The sequence below is a fragment of the Hyperolius riggenbachi genome, chromosome 5, assembly GCF_040937935.1.
Source record: "Hyperolius riggenbachi isolate aHypRig1 chromosome 5, aHypRig1.pri, whole genome shotgun sequence".
NCBI classification, from domain to species: Eukaryota; Metazoa; Chordata; class Amphibia; order Anura; family Hyperoliidae; genus Hyperolius; species Hyperolius riggenbachi.
In genome coordinates this window covers 96,369,338-96,394,673 of record NC_090650.1, presented here as the reverse complement: position 1 = coordinate 96,394,673, position 25,336 = coordinate 96,369,338, and the positions used below count along the sequence as shown (strand labels likewise).

Below are 25,336 nucleotides of genomic sequence, written 5' to 3'. Positions count from 1 at the left end.
GGGGGGTGCTAAATTGTAAGCACCCCTGTAAAGCCTAAAGGTGCTCATTGGACTTTGGGCCCCTTAGCGCAGTTAGGCAGCAAAAAAGTGCCACACATGTGGTATTGCCGTACTCAGGAGAAGTAGTATAATGTGTTTTGGGGTGTATTTTTACACATACCCATGCTGGGTGGGAGAAATCTCTCTGTAAATGACAATTGTTTGATTTTTGTTTTTTTGATTAATTTTTATTTATTTATTTTTTTTTACACACAATTGTCCATTTACAGAGATATTTCTCCCACTCAGCATGGGTATGTGTAAAAATACACACTTTTTTGCAGCCTAGGTGCGCTAAGGGGCCCAACGTCCTATTCACAGGTCATTTTGAGGCATTAGTTTTCTAGACTACTCCTCACGGTTTAGGGCCCCTAAAATGCCAGGGCAGTATAGGAACCCCACAAGTGACCCCATTTTAGAAAGAAGACACCCCAAGGTATTCCGTTAGGTGTATGGCAAGTTCATAGAAGATTTTATTTTTTGTCACAAGTTAGTGAAATGTCACTTTGTGAAAAAAAAAAAAACAGTAAAAATCAATTTCCGCTAACTTTAGACAAAAAATAAAATCTTCTATGAACTCATCATACACCTAACAGAATACATTGGGGTGTCTTCTCTAAAATGGGGTCACTTTGTGGGGTTCCTATACCGCCCTGGCATTTTACGGGCCCAAAACCATGAGTAGTCTGGAAACCAAATGTCTCAAAATGACTGTTCAGGGGTATAAGCATCTGCAAATTTTGATGACAGGTGGTCTATGAGGGGGCGAATTTTGTGGAACCGGTCATAAGCAGGGTGGCCTTTTAGATGACAGGTTGTATTGGGCCTGATATGATGGATAGGAGTGCTAGGGGGGGGGGGGGGGGGTGACAGGAGGTGATTGATGGGTGTCTCAGGGGGTGGTTAGAGGGGAAAATAGATGCAATCAATGCACTGGGGAGGTGATCAGAAGGGGGTCTGAGGGGGATCTGAGGGTTTGGCCGAGTGATCAGGAGCCCACACAGGGCAAATTAGGGCCTGATCTGATGGGTAGGTGTGCTAGGGGGTGACAGGAGGTAATTGATGGGTGTCTCAAGGTGTGATTAGAGGGGGTAATAGATGCAAGCAATGCACTGGCGAGGTGATCAGGGCTGGGGTCTGAGGGCGTTCTGAGGGTGTGGGCGGGTGATTGAGTGCCCTAGGGGCAGATAGGGGTCTAATCTGATAGGTAGCAGTGACAGGGGGTGATTGATGGGTAAAGTGGGTGTTTAGGGTAGATAACAGATGTAAACACTGCACTTGGGAGGTGATCTGACGTCAGATCTGCGGGCGATCTATTGGTGTGGGTGGGTGATCAGATTGCCCGCAAGGGGCAGGTTAGGAGCTGATTGATGGGTGGCAGTGACAGGGGGTGATTGATGGGTGATCAGGGGGATAGATGCATACAGTACACAGGGGGGGGGGGGTCTGGGGAGAATCTGAGGGGTGGGGGGTGATCAGGAGGGAGCAGGGGGCAGTTTAGGGCATAAAAAAAAATAGCGTTGACAGATAGTGACAGGGAGTGATTGATGGGTGATTAGGGGGTGATTGGGTGCCCCCAGGGGTCTGGGGGGTGGGCAGGGGGGGTGGGGTCTGAAGGGTGCTGTGGGCGATCTGGGGCAGGGGGGGGGGGGGGGGAATCAGTGTGCTTGGGTGCGACATAGGGTGGCTGCAGCCTGCCCTGGTGGTCCCTCGGACATTGGGACCACCAGGGCAGGAGGCAGCCTGTATAATACACTTTGTATACATTACAAAGTGTATTATACATTTTGTATGCGGCGATCCGGGTGCTAGTAACCCCCCTGGCGCTTCCGAACGGCAGGCGGGTTACAGCGCGAGGTGGGCGGAGCCAGTCCCCGGCGGCCGATCGCGTCACGAATGACGCGATTGCGCCGCCCATGCCCCTACAAGGACCGCCGCCATTTGTCAATACGGCGGTCCTTGTGGGGTCCACTTCCCGGCCGCCAATTGTCTATACGGCGGTCGGGAAGTGGTTAAAACTGCCGAAGCAGCACTCTGGCACATGCACACTTTGCAGTTGATGCTCAGCATCCGAGATGCACAGCCAATCACAGGAAGTGCTAACTGGATATCTGCAGATGGTAAGCAGATACTATAATAGAAGTGGCCTACCGCATGTACTCAGAACAAGGCGGCGGTTGGCACGCGTAGGTCTACTTCTAGTAGTATGGCCAAACGCGGAGAAACCGCCGCATGCCTTGATAGCGGTGCGGCGGATTCCGCGTCCAGCGCGGCGGGTGCTTTACAACACATGACTGGTGTGGCTGGGACTGATAGTCCACACAGGTTCAGAAGGACGCGCGCGCGCTTGAGAGGCTGAACTTATATGACAGCCAGAAGGGAGTCAGCTGACCAGGCCGTTCAGCTGACGGTTCAACCACTTCCCATTGGTCCAGCACTTAGGGGAGGCGCTGGAGGGCGCTTTGCTATATATACTGGGTGCTGGTCATTCTCTGGTTGTCTGCCGTTGCGATCACTACGTGGAAGCACTCAGACCATATTGTCAGAATCTGTGTTATCTCTGTTATACTTCAGACTAGCTCCAGGGTGTTGATGATTAAGGACCTCACACCCAAAGATTAGGAAACTATTTTCTGTGTTATACTTCAGACTAGTTCCAGGGTGTTGATGATCTAGGAGCTCACACCTATAGACTAGACATTGTTGATTATCTGTTATGACCTTCTGCTTTCCTGACCTCTCTTCTGATCTCTGATTTGGTACTTCGCTATATCTGATACTCCGTTGCCAAACCTTGCTTGCCTTAGGACACTGAATCAGTCTCTTTCCTCTGTATCTCATCTGTCTGTCTGTTGCCGACCTGGCTTGTCCGACCTCGAGAACTATCTACTCTGTTTAGAGATAGTTCACAGATCTGTCAGTGACACTCCACCATTGGTGTCACTCACACTCTGGTCCTTCCCACTCTCAGCCTGACTCCTCCCCTTGGGGAGCCTCAGGCCATTGGAAGGAGCTTGTTCTTGGGCAGTATCCCTTACTGCCTTGCACCCTCGATATGGGTGCTCTCCTCAAAGTATTACCGTTGCACCAAACACTCCTATTACTCAGGTGTCCAGAGGTTAGAGATATATCTGATTATCGGTGATACTGCAGATCATCAATAATCAGGTATATATCTGTATTCTCGGTGATACTGCAGATCACCGATAATCAGATCCTCTCTGTGTTACACCGATCGTTACAACAATACATGGGTTAAAAGGCAAGTACAAGGTTTCCCATATAAAATTTTGTTGTGCTGAAAGTTTACTTTGATAAAAAAAAAAGTGAAATGTTACAAAAAAGGTAAATAGCTCTGTAAACTCTTTGGGCTTCATGTGTTGCATTTTTCACCCCCCCTTTTTTTGGCAATGTAGAAACACATTAGTTTTTACAATTTACATAGGTCAAAGGGCTGGTCCACATTTAAAGGGGCACTATGGTGAAAAATTGTAAAATTTTAAACATGTGCAAACTTATACAAATAAGCCACCAATTAGGCTTTTTTTGGGTGGTACATTTTGCTAAGAATTATTTTTTTCTAAATGCATTTTAACAGGAATATTAAGAAAACCATGGAAAAAATGCATTATTTCTTAGATTTCGGCCATTATAGCTTTAAAGGGAACCTAAACTGAGAGGGATATGGATGTTTCCTTTTAAATAATACCAGTTGCCTGGCAGTCCTGCTGATCTCTTTGGTTGCAGAAGTGGCTGAATCACAGACCTGAAACAAGCATGCAGCTAATCCTGTCTGACTTCAGTCAGAGCACTTGATCTGCATGCCTGTTCAGGGGCTGTGGCTGAAAGTATTACAGACACAGGATCAGCAGGAGAGTCAGGCAACTGGTATTACTTTAAAAGGAAAAATTCATATCCTTCTCAGTGTAGGTTCCCTTTAAAATAATACATGCTACCATATGTATTTTATTTGCCCATTTGTCTCTGTTATTACACCATTTAAAGTGACTCTGTAACAAAAATTACAACGTTTTTTCTACCATCCTACAAGTTCCTAAACCTATTCTTATGTGTTCTGGCTTACTGTAGCTCTTTCTACTATAACCATCTCTGTAATAAATCAATGTATCTTTCCCCTGTCAGACTTGTCGGCCTGTGTCTGGAAGGCTGCCAAGTTCTTCAGTGTTGAACTGTTCCTCTATGCACACTCCAGTGTGTGTTTTATTTACATAAGCCAGCAGCTTCTCTGCCATCTTATCAGTGATAGAAGAGAGCTGGATAAAAATCCTCCTCTGGAGGCTGTGAAAGGAGCTGGTCTGTCACATACTGAGGAATTAACGACATAGGTAAAGCTGTCTGCAGGAAGCCTGTAATGTTCAGTGCATGAGAGAAGCTGGGGACAGAAGGTAAACACACACAAGTGATCTCTTGAGATTCAGAAGTAAGGCTGTATACAGCCTGCTTGTGTATGGATGTATTTTCTATGTGTGGACATGCTGTACATCAACCTACTTCCTGTTTTGGTGGCCATTTTGTTTGTTTATAAACAAACTTTTTAAAACTGTTTTTGACTACTTTTAATGCGGCGGGGAGCGGTGAAATCGTGACAGAGGGTAATAGGAGATGTCCCCTAACACACTGGTATGTTTACTTTTGTGCGATTTTAACAATACAGATTCTCTTTAAATTATGTCCCTATCACAATGTATGGCGCCAATATTTTATTTGGAAATAAAAAGGTGCATTTTTTCAGTTTTGCGCCTATCACTATTTGCAAGCTTATACCGTAATTTAAAAAATGTTCGCAGTATACCCTCTTCACATGCATATTAAAGTTCAGACCCTTGGGTAACTTTTTTTTTATTGTGCTCACTTCCAAGAAAGGATATAGGAGGACAGGAAACTTTTTTTTTTTTTTGTCAGAAAGACAGCGTCCTCTGATAAGAAGCCGTCGGTTTTTATGCTGGGGACTTAGATCACTGAATGGGAACTATGTTCCCATTCATTGATCTCCGGGCTACCGGGGAGCGCGCAGAAGCACAGCAGCAGCCACCTGGACGTGACAATCACGTCCAGGCGGCTTAAATGGTTAATTCATCTGTTTGTCTGCCATGGTATAATGCAGAGCAGCAGGCAGTGTGAACAAGACTTAGTAAGTCAAAGTATGAGAAATTATAGTAAATAAAAAAAACAGACTGACTTTGGTCCAAAACAGATAAAAGAGTAAAGGCCATCATGCTAGTTAATATCAACAAACCCTTGCTAAAATTAAAGGACGACTGCAGCAAGAGGGATATGGAGGCTGCCATATTTATTTCCTTATAAGGAATACCATTTGCCTGGCTATCCAGCTGATCCACTGCCTCTGAGACTCTGTTCACACGGGCAGCACGGTGGCGTAGTGGTTAGCTCTCTCGCCTTGCAGCGCTGGGTCCCTGGTTCGAATCCCAGCCAGGGCACTATCTGCAAAGAGTTTGTATGTTCTCTCCGTGTCTGCGTGGGTTTCCTCCGGGCACTCCGGTTTCCTCCCACATTCCAAAAACATACAGATAAGTTAATTGGCTCCCACTAAAATTGGCCCTAGACTACAGTACTTACACTACATAATACAGACATATGGCAATGGTAGGGATTAGATTGTGAGCTCCTTTGAGGGACAGTTAGTGACAAGATATATATATACTCTGTACAGCGCTGCGTAATATGTCGGCGCTATATAAATACTAAATAATAATAATAATAACACTACAGCGGAGAGCGGACATCTTTTATCCACTCATCGAGCGAACACCTATTTTATGAATAGGAACCATTCAAACTTGTCATGCTGCATCGGATCTGCTTCAGTAAGGCCCCGTTCACACTTGCGGTTTGAGTCCGCAAGTGTCCGGGGGGGGGGGGGGGTCCGGGTCCAGGGGCCGCAAAGAGACCGTACGGGTCTCTGCGGTGGCTCCCGAAAACCACAAGTTGCGGATCCGGAAAGGCACCTCAAGCATGGGGGATACCGGCGTGTAGTCCGGGCCCACCAAGTGGCATAGGACCGGTGCTGGAAGCATCCGGTCCTATTGCCAGTGCGATGAGAAACATCCGTTCCTTATTGCACAGCATGGCCGCATGTTCGGGTCAGGATCCGGCCCGGGTCCGCAGCCGCACGGCAAAAATGCAGCAAGTTGGAAAAAAGCCGGATCGTCCCTGGGGCTGCGTTCCGGATCGGATCCGGACGGTCGCACGAGTGTGAATGGGTACATTGATTAACAATGTATTCATTTACCATACGGAGCATTCCGGGTCCGGGGAAGCCGGACCTGGAACGCTAATGTGAACCGGGCCTAAGCGGACAACACTTCTGTGCAGTCTGCGATAATTCCTGGACAAGCGGATGCATTCTCCCATATAGCCTATGGGGGAGTGCATCTGTCCCGGGCTCCAGCCACATCACTGCGGACCAGCAGAGCATACATTATACTGTCCGCACGTGATGCGGAAGTGTAGTGGAAACGGTGCCTAATACTCTAAACAACATGTGCAGATCATGGGATCCTGACATTATTGGAATGGAATAGGTGCATACTTGTTACTGGTGTGTTCTTCAGACACTACTGCAGCCAAATAGATAAGCAGGGCTGCCAGGCAACTGGTATTGTTTAAAAGGAAATATGTCACCCTCTATATTCGTCTCACTACAGTTGTCATTTAAGACGCTCTCAAAGTCCATCACAAAGGCCGTTCCTCATCTCCTTAATCTGGCAGAAACACAGGGGGTGGGGGAAGAGGATGGCCGGGGACAGAAGCAGTTTGTGATATAAAGGACTCAGTTTGGTACTTGATGAAATAGTATAAAGCTGGTGATGGTAGCAGTGGGATAGATATTAGATTATTAAATTATCTCTACTGAGATTGAGCAAGTCAGAGTTAATACAAAGTTAAAAACAAACTGTGTGCACAAAGGACAAAAAACACATTTTTACTTTTCGTTGGTCTTTATTAAACTGATACAATGAAGATTTCTGACTGTTCCATTAAGAAATTTCAGATTCAGGAGATAAGTGCTGTCTCACCATTGTAAATTATACTTCCTGGGTCATTCTGTTCCTGAATCCTGATGCAACTGATTTTCTTCTAAAATGATTTTGTTCGCTTCATGCTTTCTGTGGGGCAGAGTATCATATGAGTAAACTCATCCTTTTCTACACAGTGTATCACAGGCCTGTGTTTGCCAGGAATCTGAAGTGGAACACTAACGAGAACATACATAGCTTTAAAGGACAACTGAAGTGAGAAGAATATGGAGACTGCCATATTTATTTCCGTTTAAATAATACCAGTTGTCTGGCAGCCCTGCTGATCTATATGACTGCAGGAGTGTCTGAATCACACCAGAAAGAAGCATGCAGCTAAAATCGGTCAGATCTGACAATGATGTCAGAAACCCCTGATCTGCTCCATGCTTGTTCAGGGTCTATGGCTAAAAGTATTAGAGGCAGAGGATCAGCAGGATAGCCAGGCAACTGGTATTTCTTAAAAGGAAATTTGAGAAAGATAAATCTTGCTACAGTAGTCCTTTAAATCAAGTTAGGTAGGGGCAGTTTTTATAACTAGCCATTTAAGCGATCTCACCCGGTCATGTCACTGAGAACAGGAAATGATGCAATTTAAACAGTAATAACATGGTTTTAGTACCAGGAAGACAGAGCCACAACCTCTGTCACATGCTGACATGGAAAAGTGACGAGTCAAAAATAAGATATGCAAATCTCATTTAGACCACAACTAGAAATATGCAGGAGTGAAGCAGAACAGGCACCCAATAATTATCGTGGAAAAATAATCAGCTGACAGTTACTTGACCAGTTATTCCTGAGTCTGATAAGCTCCAGCACATTTCCATATTGCCTCTCAAACTGAAGAGTTTACCAAGGTGTCCATACACCCAAAGGTTTATCCCTCACGCATCAGAAAGTTATATTCCTACCAGAAAGTACGCGTAGATTTTCAATGCATTTCAGCATGAAATCTATGGAACCAGTAGGTGGCTCCCTCTTCCCCCCTTCTACCCCCCCCCCCCCCAAAAAAAAAATCTATTGCAAAATCCATCGCAATCCAATTGGACCGGTTGGAAATTATGTAATAAATCCGTTGATCTGACGGAAAATTGTACCGTGTAGATGAGACTTAAAGAGACTCCGTAACAAAAATTGCATCCTGTTTTTTATCATCCTACAAGTTCCAAAAGCTATTCTAATGTGTTCTGGCTTATTGCAGCACTTTGTACTATCACAGTCTCTGTAATAAATCAACTTATCTCTCTCTTGTCAGACTTGTCAGCCTGTGTCTGGAAGGCTGCCAAGTTCTTCAGTGTTGTGCTCCTGCTATGAACTTCCCCTTCCAGGCCCCTCTATGCACACTGCCTGTGTGTTATTTAGATTAGAGCAGCTTCTCTCTTCTCTCTTATCTTTTACAAGCTGGATAAATCATCGTCCTCTGAGCTGGCTGGGCTTTCACATACTGAGGAAATTCAGACAAGGGCAAAGCTGTTTGCAGGAAGAAAAGAGCAGCCTGAAACTTCAGTGCATGAGAGATGCAGGGGGAAAGAAACACACAAATGATCTCTTGAGATTCAAAAGGAATGCTGTATACAGCCTGCTTGTGTATGGATGTATTTTCTATGTGTAGACATGCTGTACATCAACCTACTTCCTGTTTTGGTGGCAATTTTGTTTGTTTATAAACAAACTTTTTAAAACTGTTTTTAACCACTTTTAATGCGGCGGGGAGCGGCAAAATTGTGACAGAGGGTAATAGGAGATGTCCCCTAACGCACTGGTATGTTTACTTTTGTTTGATTTTAACAATACAGATTCTCTTTAAGGATCCCATACACTGGTCGATTTCAGCCATCAATCGATTGATCGATTCGAAAGAATCGATCGGAAATCGAGTCTATCAAATCTATCAATCGATTTGTGGCTGATTGACTGATTTGATCAATCTGACAGGATGGAAAATCTAGGTCGATCTGCTGCTGGCAGCAGATTGATTGGCCCATAGAGTTGCATTGGATCTAATGGTCCAATAATGCATTTAGATAGATTTCCAATAGATGTCATTCTGAAATCTATTGCAAATCTGTTCTAAAGGTGGCCATACAGGTGGCCTGTCAAGTCGAATCTGACTGATGTGTGCCACACACTAGGAACAGATTTCCAATAGATTTCAGAATTAAATCTATTCTAAAATCGATCTAAATGCATTATTGCACCATTAGATCCAATGCAACTCTATGGGCAGATCGACCTAGATTTTCCATCCTGTCAGATAAATCAAATCGATCGAAACTGATCAAAATTGATTGCATATTGATCAATTTGCCGATTTGAAAGAATAGATTTCTGATCGATTCTATAGGATCGGTCGATCAATGGCCGAAATCGACCAGTGTATGGGCCCCTTAAGCGTGTGGCACACATCAGATAGATACCTGTCAGATTCAACTTGACAGGCATCTGACAGAAATCTGATGGTCGAATCTGCTGCAAATCTATAAGTGTATGGCCACCTTTAAGAAGGGCTATAAATCTAAACACATTATACAATAACTACTAATGAATGAGCTGACAGTCATTTAACTGGCAATTTTATGCACAGCAGTAATTTCCTGTGAGCCATATGTACACAGCCTACATACACAATATCTTATTTGCATTACAATAAAGAAAGTGAGGCACCAACTAGAGGAAACATTCAGTCCAGCACAGAAAATGTTCTGCAAATTAACAGATAAAATGATACAAACGGGTAAATAATTCTCCAATGGCAAAGCCAGCCCCAGATTAAAACTGAAAGGCATTCAGCATACCTTTTCAAACTATCCAGCTACACAACTGCAACCAATCAAAGAGTGATGTCACTATTGTCAATATCTGCTGTGAACACTGATGTAATAGTGTTGACTAGCCTTCCATTGATACAATTCCAACATCTGCCATTAAAGTAGGACCAAAATAGAAAGATTAAAGTTCTTATTACCCATCAGAAAATAAGAAGCACTAAAAAAAAAAAAAAAAAAAAAAAAAAAAAAAAAAAACACACACCTCTATGGGTTCAGTTTACTAAAGCTACAGTGGTTTGTAGTAAAGTATTCGGCCCCCTTTAAGTTTTCCACATTTTGGCATATTACTGCCACAAACATGAATCAATTTTATTGGAATTCCACATGAAAGACCAATACAAAGTGGTGTACACGTGAGAAGTGGAACGAAAATCATACGATTCCAAACATTTTTTACAAATCAATAACTGCAAAGTGGGGTGTGCGTAATTATTCAGCCCCTTCTGGTCTGAGTGCAGTCAGTTGCCCATAGATATTGCCTGATGAGTGCTAATGACTAAATAGAGTTCAACTGTGTGTAATCTAATGTCAGTGCAAATACAGCTGCTCTGTGACAGCCTCAGAGGTTGTCTAAGAGAATATTGGGAGCAACAACACCATTAAGTCCAAAGAACTCACCAGACAGGTCAGGGATAAAGTTATTAAGAAATTTAAAGCAGGCTTAGGCTACAAAAAGATTTCCAAAGCCTTGAACATCCCACGGAGCACTGTTCAAGCGATCATTCAGAAAAGGAAGGAGTATGGTACAACTGTAAACCTACCAAGACAAGGCCGTCCACCTAAACCCACAGGCCCAACAAGGAGAGCGCTAGGCCTGAAAGATAAATCGAATTTAAACCGAAATCGTGATCACCAAGATCACAATTTCAGAATCGTCAAAGCGGCAATTATCGTGATCACGTCATTTCCACATGGGGAAGTTTGAAGAAGCGGCTTCAAACTTCCCCAAAGTCCAGGCGCGTGCGGCCCACAGCATCAGCAGCGTTGGACCTACTTTCCGCATGGGTCCAACGCTGTCCGTCCTCTATCGCCGTCTGTCGGTTCTTGTGCTTGGCAAAACTCCAGGTTCCTGTATGTCACATGACATACAGGAAGTATTCCGTGCATTAGAGCCTGCAGGAGGCGAAGTGGATAGACGGGCATCGCTGGACTCGTGCAGGAAGCTATGTCCAGAACTGATGCAGCTTGGGGGACATAGGAGGCACAGAGAGACACAGAGTGGGCACAGAGAGACAGAGTGGGCACAGAGACAGAGTGGGCACAGAGAGAAACAGCAGACACAGAGAGAGACAGAGAGAACCGGAGCGGTACAGAGACACAAAGGGGGCACAAAAAGAGACAGGGGGACAGAGGGGGAGCAAACAGGCAAAGGACGGGAACAAAGCTTGATTTGAAGGAAATCATGAATCGAATCGAAATCGCAATTTCAGACAGAAATCGCTTAATTCAATTTTTTCCTAAAATCGTTCAGGCCTAGAGAGCGCTGATCAGAAATGCAGTCAAGAGGCCCATGGTGACTCTGGACGAGCTGCAGAGATCTACAGCTCAGGTGGGGGAATCTGTCCATAGGACAACTATTAGTCGTGCACCACACAAAGTTGGCCTTTATGAAAGAGTGGCAAGAAGAAAGCCATTGTTAACAGAAAAGCATAAGAAGTCCCTTTTGCAGTTTGCCACAAGCCATGTGGGGGACACAGCAAACATGTGGAAGAAGGTGCTCTGGTCAGATGAGACCAAATTGGAAATTTTTGGCCAAAATGCAAAACGCTATGTGTGGCGTAAAACTAACACTGCACATCACTCTGAACACATGGTGGCAGCATCATGCTCTGGGGGTGCTTCTCTTCAGCAGTGACAGGGAAGCTGGTCAGAGTTGATGGGAAGATGGATGGAGCCAAATAGAGGGCAATCTTAAAAGAAAACCTCTTGGAGTCTGCAAAAGACTTGAGACTGGGGCGGAGGTTCACCTTCAAGCAGAACAATGACCCTAAACATAAAGCCAGGGCAACAACGGAATGGTTTAAGGCCGCTTTCACAGTGGGACGTTACAGGCTCACGTTAGAGCAGCCTGTAACGCAGCCCAACTCACAGTAAAGAAAAAGCAATGGGCTGTTCAGTGCCCACGTTGCGTTACAGTGGAACGCTGGACGTTCAAAGTGCAGCATGCTGTGCGTTATAGGTGGTTTTAGCTGCCTTAGACTGTTTGCACATGCTCAGTAAGGGGAGAGTCCGCTATTGTTCCTAGCCACATGGCTAATTAATACGATCTTTGATCCGGATCTTTTTTGTGAGTCGAATCATCCGGATCATCACAATGAAGGATTCGGTTCACAGTGGATGTCTGGAAGAAACGGGAACTGCAGCTTCTGTGCACAAGCACAATCTTCCTGCTGCATATCTCCCTTCCCCATTAGCACCCTCAATGTGCCCTCATTCTCCTACACCTCTCACTCTGCTGCACCCCTGCTTCCTGCTTCCCTAGTAAAATGATTCAAAGATTTAGTTCAAAGATCCAGATCTTTTCAATGATCCGATTCGAATCATCCGAATCATTGAAAAGATCCCGACTTCCCAGGATAGCACCAAGAGCCTCATAACGCGGCTCAATCTGACGTCCAACTTCAACCCCACCATGCGTTGCGTTAGGGGCACTTTATGCGACCTTAACGTCCCCTAAAACGCAACGTCTTGGTGTGAAAGAGGCCTAAAACAAAACATATCCATGTGTTAGAATGGCCCAGTCAAAGTCCAGATCTAAATCCAATCGAGAATCTGTGGCAAGATCTGAAAACTGCCGTTTCACAAACGCTGTCCATCTAATCTGACGGAGCTGGAGCTGTTTTGCAAAGAAGAATGGGCAAGGATTTCAGTCTCTAGATGTGTAAAGCTGGTAGAGACATACCCTAAAAGACTGGCAGCTGTAATTGCAGCAAAAGGTGGTTCTACAAATCATGGAATCATGTATGATTTTCGTTCCACTTCTCACGTGTACACCACTTTGTATTGGTCTTTCACGTGGAATTTCAATACAATTGATTCATGTTTGTGGCAATAATATGACAAAATGTGGAAAACTTCAAGGGGTCCGAATACTTTTTCAAATCACTGTATATACAGTGGGATGAGAAAGTTTAGACAACCTTGTTAATCATCATGATTTTCCTGTATAAATGGTTGTTACGATAAAAAATGTCAGTTAAATATATCATATAGGAGACACACACAGTAATATTTGAGAAGTGAAATTACGTTTATTGGATTTACAGAAGGTGTGCAATAATTGTTTAAATACAATTAGGCAGGAGCATAAATTTGGGCACTGTTGTCATGTTATTGATTCCAAAACCTTTGTAACTAATTATTGGAACTCAAATTGCCTTTTTAAGCTCAGTGACCCCTGACCTACATACACAGGTGAATCCAATTATGAGAAAGAGTATTTAAGGGGGTCAAATGTTAGTTTCCCTCCTCTTAATTTTCTCTGAAGAGTAGCAACATGGGGGTCTCAAAACAACTCTCACATGACCTGAACGCAAAGATTGTTCACCATCATGGTTTAGAGAAAGGATACAGAAAGCGGTCTCAGAGATTTCAGCTGTCTGTTTCCACAGTTAGGAACATATTGAGGAAAGGCTTGAAGTGGCAGACCCAAAAAATCTTGGATAAACAAATGCGACAAATGGTGAGAACAGTTAGTCAACCCACAGACCAGCACCAAAGCCCTACAACATCATCTTGCTGCAAGTCACTGTGCATCGTGCAACCATTCGGCACACTTTACACAAGGAGATGCTGTATGCGAGAATGATGCAGAGGAAGTATTTTTCTCCATCCACAGCACGAACAGAGCTGCTTGAGGTAGCCAGATTCATTTTGGAATAAGGTGCTGGGGACTGATGAAACTAAAAAACTGAGTTATTTTGGCATAACAAGGGGCATTATGCATGGAGGAAAAACACAGCAATCCAAGAAAAACACCTGCTACCTACAGTAAAATATGGTGGAGTTTCCATCATGCTGTGGGCTGTGTGGCCAGTGCAGGGTCTGGGAATATTGTCAAAGTTGAGGGACGCATGGATTCCTCTCAGTATCAGCAGATTCTGGAGACCAATGTCCAGGAATCAGTGACAAAGCTGAAGACAACGACCCTAAACACTGCTCAAAACACACTAAGGCATTCAAGCAGAGGAGCAAGTACAACGTTCTGGAATGGCCATCTCAGTCCCCAGACCTGAATATAATTGAAAATCTGTGGCGAGTTAAAGAGTTGTCCATGCTCGGACGCCATCAAACCTGAATGAACTAGAGATGCTTTGTAAAGAGGAATGGTCCAAAATACCTTCAACCAGAATCCAGACTCTGGGCCTGTGCACACCAAAAACCTCTAGCAGATCCGCAAAACGCTAGAGGTTTTTGAAGCAGATTTCAGAACAATTCTAGGCATGTTTAGAGAGGTTTTCTAAACATGCCTAACGTTTTCTGGAACGTTTCTGTGTAGCAGATTTCATATTGTTACAGTACAGCTGTTACTGAACAGCTACTGTAACAAAAACGCCTGGAAAACCGCTCTGATCTAGCGTTTTTCAGAGCGGTTTTCCACTTTCCTATACTTTAACATTGAGGCAGAAATGCCTCAGAAATCTAAAAAAATGCTGCAGCCCCCTGAGTTTGTGGAAAAAACAAGCCGCTCTGGTGTGCACCATCCCAATCACTTTCATTAGCCAAGCTGTGTCCCCCCTGCAAGCATTTAAAAAAACCGATCCAGAACCTGGTGTGCACCGTCCCTCACATTGGACCCTACAGGAAGCGTTTAGAGGCTGTAATTTCTGCAGAAGGAAGATCTACTAAATATTGATTTCATTTCTTTTTTTGTGGTGCCCAAATGTATAACCCTGCCTAATTTTGTTTAAACAATTATTGCACACGTCCTATAAATCCAATAAACTACTTCATTTCTCTTTTCAAATATCACTGTGTGTGTCTCCTATAAGATAAATTTAACTGACATTTTTTTATCATAACAACCAATGATTTATACAAGAAAATCATGATGATTAACAAGGTTGTCTAAACTTTCACATCCCACTGTATCAGGGCTATCCAACTGCCCCCCCCCCCCCCCCCAATGTGACCCCAGGCCACACTCCATTGCCCAGCCCACCTCTTGTTTGCATTTGGCTCCGCCCTGAAGACAGGACATCAATGCTTAGCCACCTCCAGCTGAAAAATCTGGTGCTAGACACACCCCGACTATGAATTTGGACCGCAATGCTATGTATGATCAGCCAAGGAAAATCTGAAGTGTGTAAGATTCATCAGGCTGAAAGACTAGAGTCTTAATAAGCCATATACATGGTTTCTGAAAGCTTAGCAAACTAGCAAATTGCTGGTTTATAAAGAAATCAAAGCTGTGTTTATCAATACCTTGTGTCCCATAGTGTATAGCTATGTACAGTACAGACCAAAAGTTTGGACACACCTTCTCATTCAAAGAGTTTTCTTTATTTTCATGACTATGAACATTGTACATTCACACTGAAGGAATCCAAACTATGAATTAACACATGTGGAAGTATAGAACATAACTAAAAAGTGTGAAACAACTGAAAATATGTCATATTCTAGGTTCTTCAAAGTAGCCACCTTTTGCTTTGATTACTGCTTTGCACACTATTGGCATTCTCTTGATGAGCTTCAAGAGGTAGTCACCTAAAATGGTTTTCACTTCACAGGTGTGCCCTGTCAGGTTTAATAACTGGGATTTCTTGCCTTATAAATGGGGTTGGGTCCATCAGTTGCGTTGTGGAGAAGTCAGGTGGATACACAGCTGATAGTCCTACTGAATATACTGTTTAAGAGCAGCCGCCGCCGAGTCACATGTGAGAGAATCACTAGCAGGAGAGAGATGCACGGCGGCGGCTGCTCTGCGGTGGCGGCGCTGGAACTGCTCCTGCTCTCAGTGTCAGAGCGGTCAGCTGTTTGGGGTGAGAATATATCGGCACCTGGTCCTGGGGGAGGGGGGGGGGGGGGGTCAGGCAGACATGGGCATGCTCAGCAGTATCTGTTATGCGGCTTTGCATCCTGGGGAAAAGGCTACATAGTAAAAAAATTAGATTGATTTTTAACTTCTGCATTGCCTTTTTGGCTCCCTTAAAAAGTTAATAAAACATTGCAATAGAGAATTAAATTTCATTTTTGGGGCTAACAGTTACTCTTTAACAGCAGCTCAGATTAGAGACCAGGTCAATGCCACACAGAGTTCTAGCAGCAGACACTTCTCAAGAACAACTGTTAAGAGGAGACTGTGTGAATCAGGCCTTCATGGTAGAATATCTGCTAGGAAACCACTGCTAAGGACAGGCAACAAGCAGAAGAGACTTGTTTGGGCTAAAGAACACAAGGAATGGACATTAGACCAGTGGAAATCTGTGCTTTGGTCTGATGAGTCCAAATTTGAGATTTTTGGTTCCAACCACCATGTCTTTGTGCGATGCAGAAAAGGTGAACGGATGGTCTCTACATGCTTGGTTCCCACCGTGAAGCATGGAGGAGGTGTGATGGTGTGGAGGTGCTTTGCTGGTGACACTGTTGGGGATTTATTCAAAATTAAAAAGGCATACTGAACCAGCATGGCTACCACAGCATCTTGCAGTGGCATGCTATTCCATCTGGTTTGAGTTTAGTTGGACCATCATTTATTTTTCAACAGGACAATCACCCCAAACACACCTCCAGGCTGTGTAAGGGCTATTTGACCAGGAAGAAGAGTGATGAGGTGCTGCGCCAGATGACCTGGCCTCCATAGTCACCAGACCTGAACCCAATTGAGATGGCTTGGGGTGAGCTGGACCGCAGAGTAAAGGCAAAAAGGGCCAATAAGTGCTAAGCATCTCTGGGAACTCCTTCAAGACAGTTGGAAGACCATTTCAGGTGACTACCTCTTGAAGCTCATCAAGAGAATGCCAAGAGTGTGCAAAGCAGTAATCAAAGCAAAAGGTGGCTACTTTGAAGAACCTAGAATATGACATATTTTCAGTTGTTTCACACTTTTTGGTTATGTACTATACTTCCACATGTGTTAATTCACAGTTTGGATGCCTTCAGTGTGAATGTACAATGTTCATAGTCATGAAAATAAAGAAAACTCTTTGAATGAGAAGGTGTGTCCAAACTTTTGGTCTGTACTGTACACACAGCAGCTTACCCACTTTACAGACCTGCTATGCAGGGCAGCCCATTCAGTTCAATAGAAATAGGAGAACTAGCTGGAGGAATTCAACTACGAGCTGCAATAGGAACTACCACAAAATTTAGCTAAGGATTTTTCAACTTAGGAGATCGGTAGAGAGGTAGCCGACACTAGTTTTTTTTTTTTTTGAGAGGGAAGAAACAACATTTCATTGTTACCCAATATATTGCCATGCAACGCGATAGTTTCAAATTATCTAGTGGGGTATATAGTCCTGTTAACCCAAATAGAGAAGCAAATATCCCCTTTATTTTCCCTATCCATGACCCACTTTTCAGCAATATGGAGGAACCATTTCTGATTTGTTCCAAAAAAATGCTAAGTTGGCTTTTCTGCTGATCCTTTGAGTCACTGACATGCAGCAAGCAGAATACAGACCAGGAAAGTGAGAAGGCGATCAGGATAACATTTCTACATTTGTCTATAGCATCAGTCAAAACTGGCATTAAAGTCAGACAACTTGCAATCTTTTAGAAAGGACACCGACAACCTCCATATTTTTCTCATGTCAAGTGTGTTTTTCCCACAGTTTGAATAGATTAGGGAAGGGTTAGTGACCTCTGTCAGATTTCATCAGCTGGGGAGATTTCTGCAAATGTTCTGCTCTTGTGACCCAACACTTTAAACAAGAATTGAGAAGAATCTCCTGACTTCATCAGAGACACAAACAGCAATAAATGTCAATTAAGTAGTCACATAAACCATAACGAAATATACTGGAGAGGTCTATTGCAGTATATGTCTAGATTCTCATAATTTTAATCAAACCACGTCAACATAGAACATTTTGAAGCTTTTGAAAAACAAGTCACTTACATTGGGCTCTATTCACAAAACTTCTCAAACATGACTTATTTATCACCTATTTGATAAAAATAACCTTTCAGCACATTTACAAGCAAAATAATCACTCAAAGTAAGTTGTTCCTGATTAACTTCATTTCAATATTACTTTTCTTACCTTAATTATATTATATTTTGCTCTTTGGAAGCTTAAAAAAAAGTAACATAGATAAGGTGAAAACAGGTGGAAAAGATTTGTGAATAGAGCCCATTGTGGCAAAAAAAAACCTCCTACATATATTCCACCAGGGCTGTGGAGTGGGAGTCGAGAAGTCAGAGCAATTTTGGAAACTTGGCGTCCTTAGACTAAGGATTCAGAGCAATTTTGGCTATCTGGAAACAGTGGTTTCATAAACTGAGGAGTCGGATGATTTTTATACTGACTCCACCGCCACGTTTTCTACAGTACGAATTCTTCTTTATGTTCATGTTCTCTGAATTGACTACGTAAAACATGTAGATTAGAGAAAATCTCTCATATGAAACTTTAATACAGCAACGCAAGGAATACAGACTTAATATGTAAAACACAGAATGCCCCCCGGCAATGCCATTCTTACAGACACTTTCCCAACAGGAGTAGACAGTAACATATATTACCTTGACTTATTAATAAAGAGGCTCTTCACGCAGAAGGCAGCTGTGGGCTTAATACAGCTCTAGAGAATGCACCATGTATTCTTAATCGGTACAGTACATTTCAGACTCTGTACAAAAGATGCTTGTTCAGTGTCAATGGCATCAATGGGAATCAATGAGGATATTAAAAAATATAACTGCAATGTTGTCATTTCTAGCACTTTAACATACAAACAGAACAATATGCCTCTGACAGCAGCTATTAATGAGATCGCAGATGAACATCCCAGCCACAGAACACATTCCATGCAATATTTTTGGATAAACAGTCAGGAAACCACAAATGCCTGGTTCATTTTTATTTCTAAAAGTAATAATAAACTAGGGATTTGCCAAACGTCTTTGGCTGCTGGCACACAGAAGACCGAATTGGCCGAAGTTTTATTATAAGCCACTCCTGTTTAACTACAAGGATCATATAACTTGTCACAGAAATCCGTAGTAGTCTCTTTAAACAAAATTTCCACAAGGCAGCCTGTCATACTGCCATCTTGCAGTTCTAGTCTGTAGGAGCAGACAGCTTTAACCCTGAGCAACGTTTTATGAGAACTTAATCATCAAAAAGAGACTGTCCCTAACACCATCTAGGACATTTCTTCACCCATTGGACACACCAGCACTGCTCTTTAAAGAGTGCCAAAGCCATTCTCTCTCATGAAGACTGGAAAGAAAGAATACAAATCAGCCAGCAGCAATCCATCCCTCTATGTCCTTATCCTGAGACACTTGACAGACCAGGCTTTGACAGCAAGAAACACCTTACAGAGCACACATGAAGGGTCACGAGGTAAAGGGATGACTGACATACACAGTCAGAGGCATCTATAGCAGCTTTTCTGGGATGGGAGGGGACCACATGTTTGCATGCTTGCCCTCTCACCTTGCAGTGCTAGGGATTGAATTCCCAGGCAGGACACTATCTGCATGGAGTCTGGATGTTATCTGCTTGCTAGCATGAGTTTCCTTTGCACATTATGGTTTCCTCTCACATCCGAAAAAAATAAAAAAATAAAAACATACTGGTATGTTAATGAATGCCCCCAACCCCCAAAATATTACCCTTCAGTACAGCAAGATTATTAGATTACAACAGGGACCTGGACAGGACAAATCAAAATGAAATGTGGGAGCCAGCGTCAGGGAGTTAGGAGCCAGCTATCACTTGTCCTGCCTACATATGTCCAGCCTTGGTAAGGACATTTAATTGCGAGCTTCTATGAGGAGCAGTTAATTATTCTTATTCGGAGTACACTGCAGAATATATCAATGCACACATAACATTACATAATCCAATAGTACTACTGGAATACTTAAACATTCGATATTTACACAGCAAAATCATCTTCCATATATTATTACAGTATTTGCTTTTTTACTACAATAGCAATAGGTGGAATGCCTTCCGGCTGGGGACAAGAATTTCCCCGCCCCCTATGATAACCTAGTATTCAGTTGACATAAACATATTCCTACACACGATCATAATAAACTACAATACTGGAAACATTAACAGTACACCTAACAGCCTAGTGCCACAGAAGTCTACTACTGGAGTTACACAATTGCACATATCTGAGACCTGGAGCCCTCACTGATCTCCTGAATGTCAGTGCACCATTTTTTTCATCCCCCAAACAGGAGTACACCAGACCCCCCAAAAGATGCAGATCACTACAGAATGAAGGTCACAGCTATCTCGGGACCCCATTCTGAGGCACAGCATGGAGCTCGCCTGCAATCATAGCACAATCTTTATACTACACTCATGCACTGGAAAACATACAAACGATAGAAAACGTGACCTGCTGCTCATTCAGAAAAATGACATACAGGGCGGCAGGATAGAGAAAGCCACACACAGCGAGCAATGCTGTCAGCAGCAGGGTGACATGAGGGGACTCCATCTGCTCTCCCGGGCCATGTGCGCGGCTCCGCCTCCTGCCCGGTGTCCAGTGGCTGCAGCAGGACACAAATCACAGCCTCGCCACCCGGTGACAGCCACTCACCTCTTCCCCCGGCCGCTGGGAATAAGAACTCAAGCGAGCTGGCTGGCTCTGCGGCCCCGTGGCGCTGTTCCGTCTCTGGCTATAGGGAGAGAGAATCCGCTGTACATGTGACACGCGCCCGCTTCTTTCCTCACAGAACTCTGCCAGAACGCGGGCCCTGCCATGCACGAGCACGCGCGCGCCTGCTCGCTCTCCGTCCCTCTCTCTGCTTTGTGCTCTGCGAACGTACCTGTTTAGGGTCGCTGACGTCACAGTCCGATCCCCGCACGCGGCAGTACAGCGCTGTTCTTCTTCCCCCTTTTCACACAAGTAGGGAGCTCCTGTCGTGACCACGCCCCTCCTGCGTGACTGGCAGCTGGTTACTAGTGGGGCTTCTGTGCTGGCAGGTTATGCTGCGCTACAAATGCTGACCGGGAGTGAAAGTTAAGTTATGATGGCTTCATGCTGTGCGCCTTCATTAATTAAACATGTATCGAAGGCTTGTGTGCAGCGATAAAAACCAGCCTGTGGCTGCACAGAAGCTGCGGAACCTTTCCATCACGTCCATCCAGCCGCCGCTGTCCTTGTGCAGCTTTGTTGTGCAGGTAGCAAGCGACATGTGATTTCCAGGCAGCTGAGTGCTACATACATGTGTGCTCTTTGGGAGCCCTGTCCCTCTTTCCTCATTTGTCCCTCTTTCAGGACTTTGTCCCTCTTTCTATGTAAATATATATATTTCTCTACTAAAAAATGTGTTTGACTCTAAACTTTATTCCCATCCTTTAAAGGAATACTTAAGTCACATAAAAAAAGGACTTTTACTCACCTGGGGCTCCCCTCAGCCCCCTGCAGCTGAACGGTGCCGTCGCCGTGTCCCTAGGATGCACCAGGACTCGCCGGCGGCCACTTCCGGTTTGGCCGTCACCGGCCGACAGGCTGTGAACGCGGCTGATTATCCGCGTCCCCGGACGCAATAGCATTATAGAGGGCGCTATTGCGGCCGGGGACGTGGATAATCAGCCGCATTCCCAGCCTGTCGGCCGGTGACGGCCAAACCGGAAGTGGCCGCCGGCGAGACCAGGCGCATCGGAGGGACACGGCGAGGGCACCGTTCAGCTGCAGGGGGCTGAGGGGAGCCCCAGGTGAGTAAAAGTCATTTTTTTTACGTGACTTAAGTATTCCTTTAAATCGATATATTACTAATTTTAAAATGTTAATATGAAGGAAAATGAAACAGGATAGAAAGGACCAGTGTGGTTTGAATTATAAAACAACATTTTTCTTATGAAATCTTTCTGGTATGCGTGACTAGGGGTGTGATGGGGCGTGATCCAGGGTGTGGCAGGGGCGTGGCTTAAGTGTCCTTTCTCATCTCAAAAAGTTGGGAGGTATGGCTATTGTCTCATCTGCTCCGTTATTGAAAACTTTTACATATAGATCTGTGTAGTAAAGTCCAACTCCACAAAAGCTAAATTTAAGTTTTGGATACTGTGGTAAGGATTTAGAAGCAGAACCTCTTATGGGATTGTATTGCTGTCTTGTATCCCTGTGTGAAATTCCCTGGCTTCCTGTCCAGATAGGAAATGTGGAGTCCTCTTCAAGAATGACCTAGGGAGCAAGTAGAATGGAGAAGAGCAGGGCTATAAGGGCAATCTGGGTAATTGCCAAAAGGCTAGAAAAACCCCCACACATACACACACTTAAAGGGATACTGTAGGGAGGTCGTGGGCTTCTAATGGTCCCCCGCAGACATCCTGTGTTGGCGCAGCCACTAATCGATGCTCCGGCCCCACCTCCAGTTCACTTCTGGAATTTCTGACTTTAAAGTCAGAAAACCACTGCGCCTGCACGCCCGTGTCCTCGCTCCCGCTGATGTCACCAGGAGTGTACTGCGCAGACACAGACCATACTGGTCCTGCACTGTGCACTCTTGATGACATCAGCGGGATCGAGGACACGGCAACGCAGGCGCAGTGGTTTTCAGACTTTAAAGTCTGAGATTCCAGAAGTGAACCGGAGGCGGGGCCGGAGCATCGGTGAGTGGCTGCGCCAACACGGGATGTCTGCGGGGAACTCATTTTCCCCTGACCCCCCTACAGTATCCCTTTAACTGTGGTCCTTGGGGCCCCTGCAGAGTCTTCAGCAGTTTATTGACTCACCCGTTCTCCTCTAGTCAGTGGCATAGCTAAGTGGCTGTGGGCCCCGATGCAAGTTTAACATTGGGGCCCCCCAAGCACTCTATATATAACAATTGATACTGCGCACCTAAACCTGCCAATGACAACTACAGTGTCAGAGGTGCAAGAAGGTAATGGGGAGCAGTTTGTAAATGATTACTACTATTCAAAGTATCTATAGAAGTGATTATTATGAGCACAGGACCAATAGGAAGCTAATACTGTAGTTGATGGAGGGCCTTTCATGGCCCCGACGTGGTCGCAACCTCTGCAACCCCTATTGCTACGCCTCTGCTTCCAGTGGACCGTGTGCCGCAGCCCCAGTCTTCATCCTCTAAGGGGCACCTCTCCTTCGGGACCTGATTCATGGTATTATGTAATGTGCCACAGCAGACAGTTGGGGGAGACAGGGCCCTGCGTGGTATTTGACAGCAACAAAGGGGTCCCTAATGCTGCTTTAGGGAAGGGAGGGTCAGATCTGTTGGGGGGCTCCCAGGTAAAATTTGCCTGGAGGTCCCATGGTAACTAGAACTGGCCCTGGTAAAGAGACTTTTGCTACGTACACACTTGCGATAACTATCGTTTGCAAGGACTGAGAGATACCAGACGAACAATATTGAACGATTAGAATGCAACGATGGGATGCAGCGATCATCATACACATTTTAACGATCGTTCTCGCAGAAAAGAACGATCAGAGGGAAATGTTGCGTACATATTTATATAAAATAAAAAAAATAAAAAACACTAACATGGAGTTACAATAGATAAAAATATTTAAAGTGAACCTCCAGACTAAAAATCTACTCAGCAGCACTAAAAAAGGCTTGGTGTTTCTTTAACAGTTTCACAGTGTAACAGATAGAGGGGCAGCTGCGGCGAACAGCGCCGTCACCGCAGCTGCCTCCGTCTCCCTTCCTGGCCAATCACCCGTACCTCGGGCGTCTAGCACGCCGAGGACGGCTTTGTCTGCTGCCCATAAGGTTGTAGTGACGCGTGCGCACCGTCACGACCTTTATGCGGCAAAGAGGCGTCTCAGCTGACCTGTGGGTCGGCTGACGTCACTCCATTAGCCCGCCGCCGCTGATTGGCCGAGTGCAGGGGGGCGTGCCTCAGGGTCTCCTCGGGCTCTTAAGCCCGGAGGATTCAGTAGGTCCTCGTCTGCTGTTGTGAATACTTCGTGTTAGCGCTCAGACCTTGATAGCTTAATTATCTAACTTGCAAGACTGTATATTATCTGTGTATGACTCTGGCTCGTTCTGACTACTCTTCCGCTCAGTGATTCTGTACTTCTGCCCATCTGATCTTGCTGCCGACTCTGCCTGTTTAACCTTCTTGTCTCTGCCTTCCGATTTTGTACTGCATCAGCCTGTCTGTTGCCAACTCGATTAGTCTGACCACTCTACTCTCACCAGAGGGCCCTTGACTCTGGTGAGGGGCTCTGTACTGTTAGTACCCACCAGCTCCTCTGGTGAGGTATAGCTAAACCTATCAGTACTACTTTTGCACCAATCACTATACGTTGATATTAGCTATCACTTCTGTTGCCTGCTATACTTGTATTATTGGTGATTCTGCAGATCACCACATAATCAGGTATAGTGTCTGGGTTATTGGTGATACTGCAGATCACCTAATAACCAGATAACTGTTATTGCTGACACCGATCGTTACAGAACAGCAGACCAAAATGTCTATCGAGACACTGTGCAGTCAGGTCAAACTTTTGGCCACGGCCGTTAACGACCTAACCAACATGGTCAACGCTCAACAGACACAGATCAACCAGTTGTCTGAGGTGGTGCGTACCCTTCAAGCACCAAATGCACCAGTGCCATCCCCTGTTTTGGAGCCCAGGGTACCTCTCCCTGAAAAGTTTTCAGGGCACAGGTCTGATTTTCAAAATTTCAGAAATCGCTGCCTTTCGTATTTTGAGTTACGACCTACGTCATCAGGGTCTAAGACTCAGAGAGTGACTTATTTCAATTTTATTATCTGGGGATTCGCAGACGTGGGCTTACAGTCTCCCTAGTGGTCATGAGGCATTGGCATCAGTTCAGGATTTTTTTTAAGGCCATGGCGATTATATACGACGATCCCGATATAGCAGTTACTGCTGAGAGGAAACTCAAAACCCTCAGGCAGGGGCATAACACCGTTGAGACGTATGCTGCAGAATTTAGAAGGTGGGCTGTGTCGGCTAGCTGGGGACAGTTTGCCCTATTGGATTGTTTTTTAACGGGATTACCTGATGCTGTTGCTGATATTATGTTAAGTCATCCAGAACCTAAAACTGTTGACGATGCAATCTCATTGGCAGTTAAAATAGATCGCCGGGTTCGTTATCAAAGGCAAGCTCGAGGTAGAGAAAAATCGGAGACGAACAGAGAGGCTCTGCTTATACTGTGCGGAGAAGGGTCACTTGGTACAGAATTGCCCCAAGAAAGCGGAAAACTCTGCCGCCTAGGCGTAGCTAGAGGTACTACCCTAGGCGAGCCTGTGTTACCTCTAAATG

At 44.7% G+C, this 25,336-nt stretch overlaps 1 long non-coding RNA gene across 1 annotated transcript in view; it reads right to left on the bottom strand.

Annotated features, from left to right (window-relative positions):
* LOC137519685 (uncharacterized) overlaps positions 1–20,850 on the bottom strand; it is a 104,371-nt gene extending 83,521 nt beyond the window's left edge. Inside the window, exon 1 of the long non-coding RNA XR_011021080.1 lies at positions 20,666–20,850. This is a non-coding gene — a long non-coding RNA (uncharacterized lncRNA). The remainder of the gene's footprint in view (positions 1–20,665) is intronic.
* Between the last annotated feature and the right edge of the window lie 4,486 nt (positions 20,851–25,336).